The sequence below is a fragment of the Mastomys coucha genome, unplaced genomic scaffold, assembly GCF_008632895.1.
Source record: "Mastomys coucha isolate ucsf_1 unplaced genomic scaffold, UCSF_Mcou_1 pScaffold3, whole genome shotgun sequence".
Lineage (NCBI taxonomy): Eukaryota > Metazoa > Chordata > Mammalia > Rodentia > Muridae > Mastomys > Mastomys coucha.
Genome location: NW_022196909.1, coordinates 21,108,752 through 21,120,599, shown reverse-complemented (window position 1 = coordinate 21,120,599; position 11,848 = coordinate 21,108,752). Strand labels below are relative to the sequence as shown.

Genomic DNA, 11,848 nt, shown 5'->3' with positions numbered 1-11,848 from the left:
TGAAGATGGACAGTCCAGTGAAAGAAAAGCTGTCTCTTGTACATGCATGAGGTATTACTACTATAATCTTTTTATTCATTCTTTGAGATGTATACACATATACAATGTATTTTCATTATATGCACCCCTCCAACTATTCCACCCCAACATTATTCCCAATTTCATGTACTTTTTTATATACCTCAGTGTGTTTAAGAGTGACTCCCTTCTACTGACCAGTATGGAATAATACAGAGGATAGTAACTAACTTTGGAATCTGAGAAAACAATGGACATAGACTATGTCCTGGGTTCTGGAGTCTAAGTAAGGTTCTCTTGGTATATTAGGGCAGAGATTCTAGACTATTGAGGTTTGATCTTTTGATATGTATTGTTATGATAAGTACTGTTAGCATTTTGTCTAAGCTCCATCACAGAGATAACTGGCAATAGCCAGGTATGCCTGACTTACTACAAAAGGGGCTGCTAGCCCCTTCCTCTCTCTCTCTCTTGCTCCTGCTCTTCTTGCTCCCACTCTCTCCCCATTCCCTCTCTCCCATGTGCTCATGGATGGCCTCTACTTCTCTTCTCTTCTCTTCTCTTCTCTTCTCTTCTCTTCTCTTCTCTTTTCTCTTCTCTTCTCTTCTCTTCTCTTCTCCTCTTCTTCTCTCTCTCTCTCTCTCTCTCTCTCTCTCTCTCTCTCTCTCTCTCTCTCTCTCTCTCTCTCTCTCTCTCTCCCCTTCTCTGCCTCTACTACCCTCTTGACTATTCTCCCCATTCCCTGATTAAACTCTATTCTCTCTATTCTATACTATACCATCCTGTGGCTGGTCCCTCAAGGGGAAGGGATGCCTCAGCATGGGCCCACCAAGGCAACCCCTTTTCCCACCTCACCACACCTCCATAAAACATATCCCAGTACACTAAGTACTGGCCCCTAAGGCCTGGTTGCTCCGAGGAATGAGAGAATCCAAACAGACAATATGACCTTGGTCCTTGATTTAAAACTATTGGTTAAATAAAGATGCCAACAGCCAGTAGTTGGGGGTTGACATAGGTAGGATTTGATGTTCCCAGACGTGGGGTCAAAGGAGAACCTGACAAGTGAGAGGAAGATGGAGAGAGAAGAAGTCACCATGAAATAGAATCTTAAAATCATGGCCATGAGGACTGATCTATTGGAGTTAAGAGCAGCCCAGATGGAACATAATGAGTAATAACAGGTATATCAATTGGAAAGTAGATTCTAATAGCAAAAAGGATAGATATCTGCCCTGCTCTAGTGCTAATAAAGGTTTATTGTAAATTAAAAGTCACATGTTTCTTTTATCTAGGAATTGAATAATCAAAGATGGGGTAGAACCCCCTGATTGAAATTAAATATTTCCACAACACTAGACAGAATAGACACCATTCTGTGGGGCCATCAAGCAAAGCATGTTCAATATACCAAAGGTTACATCAAGAAAGAAAATTGACACTTCCTCCCCTAGCAGCAATCAACCTTGAATAACTTCTCATCTAGGAGTTGGGAGTTCATGAGTTCCTTCCCATGTCAGCCTATAATGTTGACTGGCATAATTTTGTGCAAATCTTGTACAGGCAACATAGGAGTTTTTAGTTCATGAGTGAAACAGTCTGTCATGTACAGAAGAATCGTTTTTGCCCCAATATTTTCCAATCTATGTCTCCCACAATTTTTCACACCCTCTTTCATACAGTCCCCTAAATCTTAGGAAGAGGATTTGTAATATAGAGATCCCATTTATAGCTGGGTACTCCACAGACACTAATTCCACAGTTTTAGTCTTTTTTTTTTCTTAGTCTTGATTATCTATTTTTTAAAGCGGTAACAACTGTTTCTAAAATGAAGTTGTCATGAATTGTGTTCAGATCAAATTATCTTTGATTCTACCTCATGCCATTATGCACAATAAAAACTCACCCCCTGGGATTCCAGCAATGACTAAAATATGCGTGATAAATGAAGCTATGTAGAATTAGTAAGTGAGGAAACGAGAGTGTTCAACCAGCATGAGATGTGCATGTATTTTCTTCCTTGTTATTTTTTTCTTTTATTGAAAATATATTCTTCTCTCATACAGTGTATCCCAACAATAGGTTCCCCTTGATCCATTCTTTCCAGCTTCTCCACACCTCCCATCTTCCCAAGATCCCTCTCTTCTCCTCTTCAGAAAAGTGCAGGCCTCTAAAAAAATGCCAGCCACGCAGAACCAAACAAGGTATGGTAAGACAAGGCAAAAGGTCTCGTAACAAGGCTTGACAAAAGAACACAATCAAACGAAAAGAGTGCCAAGAGAACTCAGAGCTACACCCACTCCCAGTTAGGAGACCCACAAAACACCAAGCTAACAGCCATAATACACACACAGAGGACTTGCTCCAGATTCATGCAGGCCCTGTCCTTGCTGCTTCATTCTCAGGAAGCCCATGGGAGTCCTGCTTGATTCAGGAGGCCATGTTTGTCTCCACCCCCTCTGACTCCCATAATCTTTTCTCCTCTTCTGTGGGATTCCTCAGTCTGAGGGAGAAGATCCAATGGAAACCTTCAGTTTAGACTCTCTTCCTATAATGTTTGGCTATGGATCTGTGTATCCATTCCAATCTTCTTCCAGTGGTAGTCTTTCTAATGACAACTGGACAAGGCATAAAACTATAGAAACCAATCATTAGAAATCATTTCATTTATCTTTTACTTTTTTCCAGTGGGGGAATGTAGTCATGTTTGGCTCTACCCAAGGTCTCTGGCCAATCCAGCCACTGGTTCCTGATGGTCCAGGCAGTATAGATCATGGACTCCCTCTCTAGCATGAACCTCAGGATAAATCAAACATTGCCTGGGCACTATCACAGTTCTATGCCTTCACTACCCAGATACATATTAGACACGACATATTGCTGGTAGAAGATTTTATGTCTGGGTTCATATCCAGGTTTTTCTTTCTGTAGCCTACAGAGTACCTTCTAAAATCAAGGAGACTAAAACATAGAAGTGAAGGTTCCCAGCCTGCACCAGCTTGACCTTTTTACAATCAATAAGCTATATGGAAGCTGTGCTTGAATATGGGGCCTTGCTCTCAGGTTCAGAGAGTTTGTTAAACAATTCTGTCTGAAAATCAGCCTGTGTTGTTAGGAACCTTCATGGGACCTCCTTGGCCAAGAACTCAACCTAGCAAAACTCAATCCCCTCCCATGAAAGCCTTGCCTGGCAACAAAAGAATGCCAACTCAGATGCTATCTCCATTACTAAAAGTCCTCACTATAGTCACCCTCATAGATTCCAGGAAGTTTCCACTGCACTAGTTTCCACAATTTTCCCCCAAATACACCCCAATTTCAGATGTCTCTCAAGGCACAATGCCTTTCCCCTTCCCCACTGATCCCTTTTGCTTCTGACCCCACCTGCACCCAGTCCACCCTCAGAATCTATTCTGTTTCACCTTCATAAGGAGAGCCATGCCTTTCCAGTATATCCTTCTCCTTTATCTGACTTCCCTGGGTCTGTAGATTATCACTGGACTATAATTCACTTAATAGTTAATATCAATTTGTAAATGAATACAGACCATATTTGTCTTTCTGGGTTTGAGTTAACTCAGTCATAATGTTCTTGTTTTGTTGGTTAGTTGGTTTGGTTTTGTTTTTCTAATTCCATCCATTAGCCTGCAAATTTCATGATGTCATTCAATCACCAAACCCTATTGTGGAATGCCAGCAAGTACTGGCTTACAGGAGCCTGATATAGCTGTCTCCTGAGAGGCTTTGACAGTGCCCAACTAATACAGAAGTAGAGGCTCACAACCATCCATTGGACTGAGCACAGAGTCCCTAATGGAGGGGCTAGAGAAAGGACCCAAAGAGCTGAAGGGTTTGCAACCCCTTAGGATGAACAACAATATGAACTAAGTAGTACCCTCAGAGCTCCCAGGGACTAAACCACCTACCAAAGAGTACACATGGTGGGACTCATGGCTCCAGCTGCATATGTAGCAGTGGATGATGGCCTAGTCGGTCATCAATGGGAGGAGAAGCTCTTGGTCCTGTGAAAGTTCCGTGCCCCTGTGTAGGGGAATGCCAGGGACAGGAAGCAGGAGAGAGTGGGTTGGTAAGCAGGGGGAGGGAGGAGAGAACAGGTGTCTCCTCCCCCCAGGGGAAACTGGAAAAGGAGATATTATTTGATATGTAAATAAAGAAAATATCTAATAGAAATTATTTTAAAAATATCATCGTCATTTTTTAACAGTGGAGTAATACACATGTATTTTCTTTTTCCATTTTCAGTTTTGGGACATCTAGGTTTTTCCAAGTTTCTGGCTATTATGAATAAATCCACCATAAGCCTAGGTGAGCAAGTATCCTTTGAGTGTCTTGTTTTAACTTCTGATAATGGTACCTAGCAAGAAAGTTATCCACAACTTTCTCCCAGAGAAGAGTATCAGCTTGTCTGCTCCTAGACATCATAGTGTCAAGGCCTCCAGGAGGTCTGCTGCATGCAGGGCAACTGGGCAATAGACCCCACAGTTTGAAGGCCTCCAAGAAGAACAGCTACAGAGAGGGACACAGGTTGACTGCTCCTTTGAAGGCTCAATAGTCTGAAGGCCTCCCTGGAGACCTGCTGCAGCCAGAACAACAAATCAGCAGCTTGTCTACCCCTCTGAAGACCCCACAGTCTGAAGGCCTCACAGGAAGTCTGCTAAAGCCAGAGCCACAGGCCTCCCAGGAGACAAGCAGCAACACAGAAACACAAGAGGCAAGCAATAGGCGGACACACCCAGGCCAGGTAACACCAGGGATAACTAGATTGTGAGAGGCAAGCACAAAATCATAAACAACAGACACCAATATACATTGGCATCATCAGAATCCAGTTCTCCCACCACAGCAAGGCCAGGATACACCCACACACCTGAAAATCAGGAAGCTGACCTAAAATCCTATCACATGAAAAAAATAGACTTCTTTAAAGAGGATATAAATAACTCACTAAAAGAAATACAGGAAAACACAGGTAAACAGATAGAAGCCCTTAAAGAGGAAACAAAAAATTTCATTAAAGAAATACAGAAAAACAAAATCAAACAGGTGAAGGTATTGATTAAATGCTTCATATTTCCTCTTCTTGCTGTACCACTGTCCTAACATTATTTGAGTTCTTAACTTTAATGGAACATTCCACTATGTGGTCCAACTTTCTAATCACACACAAAAAAAGTTTTTGTTCCTTCTGCTCCACAAAAGGCTCATCTTAAAGACTGTTCATGTTGTTAACTCAAGTTGTTATCTCTTTTGTAAACTTATAAGCTACAGGAAACCCAGTTATATCTACCTCTCCCACTCATATCTACCTCTCCCACTCATATCTACCTCTCATGGACCAAATAGACTCCATCCAGATAAGTACGTCTGCCTAAAGTTCCCACTTCCTACCTATTCCAGAGGGTGGGATTCCTCTGGGTTTCAAATGTACATCTTAAAAAAAAAAATCTTATCTTTCTTCCAAATGTGCTTAATCTCTATAGATAATAAATATATTTGTGGATTTCAGCATCTTGTCATGTCATGTAAGCCCTTACTACATCTAGGACAGCTACAGACACTGATGCTTCTACTGGTCCTGTTCCTTCTGACCTATCCTCAGATGGCTCCACACATCGTGGACAGCAAGGAAACAACCAACTCTCATAAGACTGGACAAACATTCCCCTTTATCCATTCTTCTAAGTTCCCTAGAGACATGTCACCCCAGTGCCAACATGAAGTAGCCAGATATCACAATGACCCTATTCCTGTTCTACCATTGTCTCTTTCTAATTTTTTTATAACTAAACCAAAACAGGAGAATGTTAACATTCTATCTAAACTCCACCCACAGTACCTTGCAGGTATGATCCACCCCACAGTTACCTGGCATGACAAAATGGCTCATCTCCAGAGACCCCTGCAGAGATACTTCATGTGGAGAAATAATCTTTGTGAACCCCACAAGAATGTGGACATCCACTGCTTAGACAGCAAAAGCCTACACGCCACAGCTCAGCTCCAGAGGATCCGAAACAAGGAACATGTAGTCACACCTTATCTGTGTTTCTCTGCTAGAGAGCTAGGGATAGATCTGCAGACTAGAAAGGTTTGTGAGAGAGTGTGTGAACCAATGAATGCAGGCCCGGTTTACCATTTGTCTGCTTTTTGCCATTTATGAATAAATAAAAATATTATAACCTTTCCACTGGGTTTTGAAAAATTTGTTGCTGCCATGATTTACAGCCTGAATTGTGACACAAGTTAATAGTAAATCACCTACTAAATAATCAAATTCATCGGTGAGGATGAGTTCACAACTATACTTACATTCATTATTAATTACAGAAATAAGCCTTGCTTAACCTCCTGCATGTGTTTTCAAAGTTAAGCCTAAAGCAAAATGGCAGGTATACTTAAGTATAGGTGGTTCTCAAACTTTTCTGAGATCTGCTGAATGTTATTTAAGATATTTAAGAATTATAGACATAATTTCCTCACTCCTAGCGGCTGGGAGTAAATAGCAGGACCCCAGTGGGATATAGTGATGAGGCCGGACGGTACCAGCAGAGCAGGCAAGCTTGCGGAGTGATTTCTTTTTAATATTTCCGGCAAAATTTTCCAAAGAAAACAGATGGGGCATGACAAGACCACTCCATCTGAATTGTGGTAGAGCTAACCACTGTTATAAACTATGTTAGCATTCCTTCTAGGCTCCACCCCACAGGTGTGCCTGACTCACTATAAGAGAGGCTGTTTCCTCACTCTTCACTCTCCTATCCTTTCATTCTCTTAGGCTCTTACTCTCAACTCCTTTCTCCCTCTCTCCCTTTGCCCCTCTCTCTATGTGGTATTCCTGGCCAGCCTCTTCTCTTCTCTCTCTCTCTCTTCTCTCTCTCTCTCTCTCTCTCTCTCTCTCTCTCTCTCTCTCTCTCTCCCCCCCCCTCCCCTTCCCTTCCTAACTCTCCTTCCCATGAACTCTATTCTATACTAAAACTGTCATATGGCTGTTATCTTAGAGGATGCCTTAGCTTGGGCCTGAAGCACCCCCCTCCCACCTCACCATACCCATACCGTGTGCCTCTACCAACAAAATCCTGGCTTTTCTTTCTTTTTATAAAACACAACAAACTGTCCCATGCCTTGTGTGCTGCCAGGACTCTGTAAAAACTAGGCAGTTTGGGGTTGGTTGCCGTACTTTCCCTGGACTTACTAACGTTCCTCTACAGGAAAAATCACTGAGACCTGAGTCTGACAGCCAAAGGCCACACTGCTCTGTATGACAGCTGGAGATTAAACACTGTTCTGCATGACAGCTTGAAGACCTACAACTCCTGTTCCTAACAAGGTCATGGAGATCAAGGGAGCTTAAAGCGGCAGGCCTAGGTAAGGGAAAGTCTCTGTCATTCTAATTGATGCATGGACAATTTGGATTATACTACCAGTTGTAATTCTTAGATTTTTGATAGTATTGACTAACCATAGCTTTAACATCTGCATACAAGCTTCTCCCCAGGGTTTCAAGTGCCTTCTCTGTTTTCTTCACATGTAAAACTAAGGCCTCAGGCCTGACTTTTCTGGAGCTACTACTGGATCTCCAGAGAAAGACAGTTTGCTACCATACTCTGAAAGGAGATAATCTCAAAAAACAAGTTTCCAAGTAACTTTTACTATGTTTTTATTTAAAGGAAAGCGCTTTACTATGACTGCTCTCAATAAACAACTTCCTGGGTCTCATGGCAAACAATTGGGCTAAAACACAGTTTAAAGTTGATGTACGTTCTGAGGGTCAAAGAAAGTGGACAAGTTGTAAAGGTTTGAGGGTGTGAAGCTTCAGTAAGTTGTAAAGATCTAAAGAACTGTTTTAAGATATGTAAATATGCTGGGCAGTGGTGGCGCACGCCTTTAATCCCAGCACTTGGGAGGCAGAGGCAGGTGGATCTCTGAGTTCCAGGCCAGCCTGGTCTACAGAGTGAGTTCCAGGACAGCCAGGGATACACAGAGAAACCCTGTCTGGAGGGGAAAAAATGTATATAAATAGCGGTTATAAAGGTCTAAGAAAATGTTTTAAGGTGTGTGTTAGCATGTTAGCATTCCTTCTGGGCTCTGCCCAACTGTTACCTAGCAATAGCCAGGTAGTTTACCTACACCCGACCTGCCCCCAATCTTCTTTTTCTCTGCCTCTACTTCCTTCTCAACCTCCCTTCCTTTGTCCCCAAATAAACTGCATTCTCCATGACTTCATTCTCAGTGGGGAGGGATGCCTGACCATGGGCCCGCTAAGGCTCCCCTACTCCCCTAGCACCCGTACTGTGCTTTACAAAATGTAAATGTAATTTCTAAAGATATAAGAAAATAATTTAAGATATGTAAAAAATGAGAAATATTTCAGATTGCTTTCCCTCCTTATAACACTACTATATTAACACTTTAAAAGTTTATAGTTTTGACATTCATCAGTGGAGTTGTGATAAGTTATTAATCTAGCTCTGGTAAGCATTGACTATTATCCTAGTCACAAGCTCAAGATTTTAAATTCTCTTTGGTTGTTTTCTAATTATAGGCTTAAAAGTGTTGCTTAATGAGATTCAAAACATCTCAGTCCAATTTATATACCCTGGAATTCACATACTCTGGAAAGCATGTTAATATTTTTACCACAAAATCATTTTGAGTCCCAGAGCTCCTATTGTAAGATCCATGATTTGCCAAAGAATGACTTAAATAGTATGTAAGTGTAAAGAGTGTTTTATTTTGCAGAAGTCCACTAGAGAGACCCCAGTGGTGAATCATGAACCTTTACATTTGGGGGCTTGTCCGGGATAGATGTCTTCCACCCACTCATTTACCTACTTTAAATCCTGCACAGGCCAATAATAGTCTTTAAAATCAGGCCCCTTGACCAAAAGGAGAGGAGTGTTTCATGCTGATTGGCAAGGAATCAGAATCCCTGCCTCCCAGAGCTGATTAATGTGAGGGGTGATCCTGCTTCTGGCTTCTCTGGGCATTAAATATTGCCTGATTCGAGCTGGTGTAGCCCCAGCCTTTAATTGAACTAGAACTGGGACCTGATGTAGGGCGAGTCCCATTGGATTTTTTTCTGCCTAGACTTTGGGGACTTCTGCTAGGAAACTCCGAAGTAATGGGCTTAGACATGGGGATGGTTGAGGGGACAGTTTATGTTCCTCTTCTAGGGCCCAGGTCAGAATATGGATGCTTATCTAGCACTTCCACTCCCTTTAGACCAAAATGGATTTGGGTCCCCCTCCATTTTGGAAGGTCTCTTCCCAAATGGGGTATGGACACCCAAGGATAACAACAAATGAGTGGGTTAGTGGTCCCGCTACCACTTCCACCTTTATTTGGGTAGTCCATGGACAGGGCTTAGTGCTGGTTGCCCCTTAGACCCATGTTTTTCAATTTTAAAATGGCCCCAGAGGTTGTTTCAAAATGAATGTACCTCAGTGTCCACCAGAAAGTCATGGGCTTCCCCTCCACTTTTAAGGCTACTCAGAGCTCATAGAGAGGTTTTGAGCCCCAGTACTCTCAGTCATCTAGTTCTTCTAATTGCAGAACCTTTGTACCCTCTTTTCGATTTTTCTTAGGGCACTCATTCTTCCAATGGCCTTTTCCCTTGCAATAAGCACATTGGTCCTTCTTTAATGGAGGTCAGGCTTTTCCTTCAATTGGAGCTAGCTTACCTTTGCCCCTTCCATCAGCTAGGTTTTTCAGCATTCTTATCAGGAAGGTTATGGCTTGTAGCAGGGAGTAGCACTTTTGCCAGTCTGTCAGTCCTAGGGATCTCCCAGTTGTTGAAAACCTTCTCAGCTATGGCGACTAACTCAGTCAGTGGCTTAACTGCAAAGCCATCCAGGTGGTGAAGCTTCTGATGGGTGTCAGGGGCAGCTTGGTTAACAAAAGCCATGCTAACAGCTGACTGGTGCTCTCTGACTAATGGGTCAAAAAGAATGTAGGCCCTATAGGCTTCAAAATATTTTTCTAGATATTCCCTGGTGTTTCCATTCTTTTCCTCCATCACCTGGCTCATCTTAGATAAATTTGTGGGCAGCCTCTTGGAGGTCCCCCATCAGAATCTACTTATAGACCTGGAATCTTTCCTTACCTTCAGCAGTGTTAAAAATCCCAGTTGGGTTGAGTCAAAAGAAAGGCTACATCAATATCAGCCTGGACTTGAGTGAGCAACCCATTTGCTCCTGAAACCCATTTCAAGGAAGCTCCTACAATCCTCTCTCTCTCTCTCTCCTCTGTTGTGAAGAGGACCTGGAACAACTGCTGACAGTCATCCCAGGTTGGCAAGTGAGTCAGCATGATTGAATCTAGAAGACCTGTGAAAGCTGTTCATGGTCTTTCTGAAACTGGGGGATTCTGCAATTGTAAAGATCTCCAGTTTTAAAGACCATTACCGGAAAATTACACATATGTCATGAACTCTCTCTCCTGAGCATCTGCGGATCCCATAGTGCTGAGGGGTAAGGCCACAGTGTAGTGCCAGGGAAATGTGTTGAGCCCCCAAAACTAGTCAGGAGCCCATCCAATGCAATCACAGTAGAACCTTTTTATTCAAGCTAGCAGAGAGCCCTCAGCACACTCCTATCAGCTTTTGGTGATGAAGAGCCCCGAGTATCTATCAGGGTAAGACTTTATAGTAAGCAGCAAGTTGGGATGGGGGATGGGAGGTGGGTAAGTATGCAAGCATCTAATTGGAAAGCTACTATAGCCTTTACTGTAATCAGCTGGTGCTGGGAGTTAAACCATAAACTTGATTTCTATTTCCCTCTACATTGGTAGTCATTAGGCAGGAGGTGAGCTTGTAACTTCGGGGTGCAGATCTGTTGGGATAATAACCTGGAGACACTAGTCTTGTTGGGGGTGAGCCTAGAGATTGGAGCTAAGCTAGGGGTTTGTTGGAGGATAACTTAGAAATTAATGCTAGGTACTGGCCTGTTAGTCTACCTGAGTTCAAACTTAGGTCAGATTCTCTAAAATGGAGTCTGAATTTGAAAGATTTAACTTCTCAGCAGTAGAGTCAGCCCTCTAGGCAGTACAGGCCCAAGTGTAAGGTGAAATCTAAGTAGAGTCAGGAAAATCAGGGGAGTGAGGGGCTGGTCCTCCAACTGCAAAGGTTGGGCAGGGGCAGTGGCTAAAGAACTCATAACACAGGAAGGACAGAGATCCCCCTCAGAAGTAGCCATGGGGAGCAAGACAGGCAGCAGAGGCTGACCCTTCTTCAGAGGAAGAAGGGAAGGAGCAGGGAGGCTGGTAACAAAAGGTCACATCCAAACTTTGGGCTTTTTGACCAGGTATTGCCATGTGGTGATATATGGCACTTGGTCTGGGTGGCCTCTGCCCTCATAAATTATAGCCTTCTCCCTGTAAATGATGGGGAGATGAAAAGTTCCCTCCTCAGGCCATCCTACTTTATAAGTGAACCATTCATTTCTGTGAAAGACGGTTAGTTTTCAAGGAAAGCCAGACCAGAGCCTTCTGTGAAAGTCCTTAAAACGGTTCAAGACTAGACCCAGTGGGGTGTTCTGTCCCTGTCCCATCCTAGGAATCAAAGAAAACTTTGTATGAGAGGACAAAAAGCACAGAGTACACACAGACAAACACATACAGATAGACACAGAAAGATATTCCCAGGAAAAAGAAAACAAAAAACCAAAAGGCTGTCTCAGATGGTCTTCCTCCCTGCACATGGGAGGCCCACAGACCTACAACTGGTTCAGAAATCAGATGAGAACTATCAAGTTCTCCTGCTTCTGATAGGGGGTTGGAATGGAAATGTTGTGTTTTATTAAAAGAAAGAAAG

General features: G+C 42.8%; 1 long non-coding RNA gene across 4 annotated transcripts in view; it reads left to right on the top strand.

Annotated features, from left to right (window-relative positions):
* The first annotated feature begins 322 nt into the window (after positions 1-322).
* LOC116075033 overlaps positions 323-11,848 on the top strand; it is a 13,226-nt gene continuing 1,700 nt past the window's right edge. Inside the window, exons 1-6 of one of the 4 annotated variants that reach the window (XR_004112391.1) lie at positions 359-436; positions 1,057-1,202; positions 2,085-2,222; positions 4,282-4,344; positions 5,873-6,127; positions 7,248-7,404. This is a non-coding gene — a long non-coding RNA (uncharacterized LOC116075033). The other 3 variants (XR_004112392.1, XR_004112389.1, XR_004112390.1) reach the window with 3 other exon arrangements.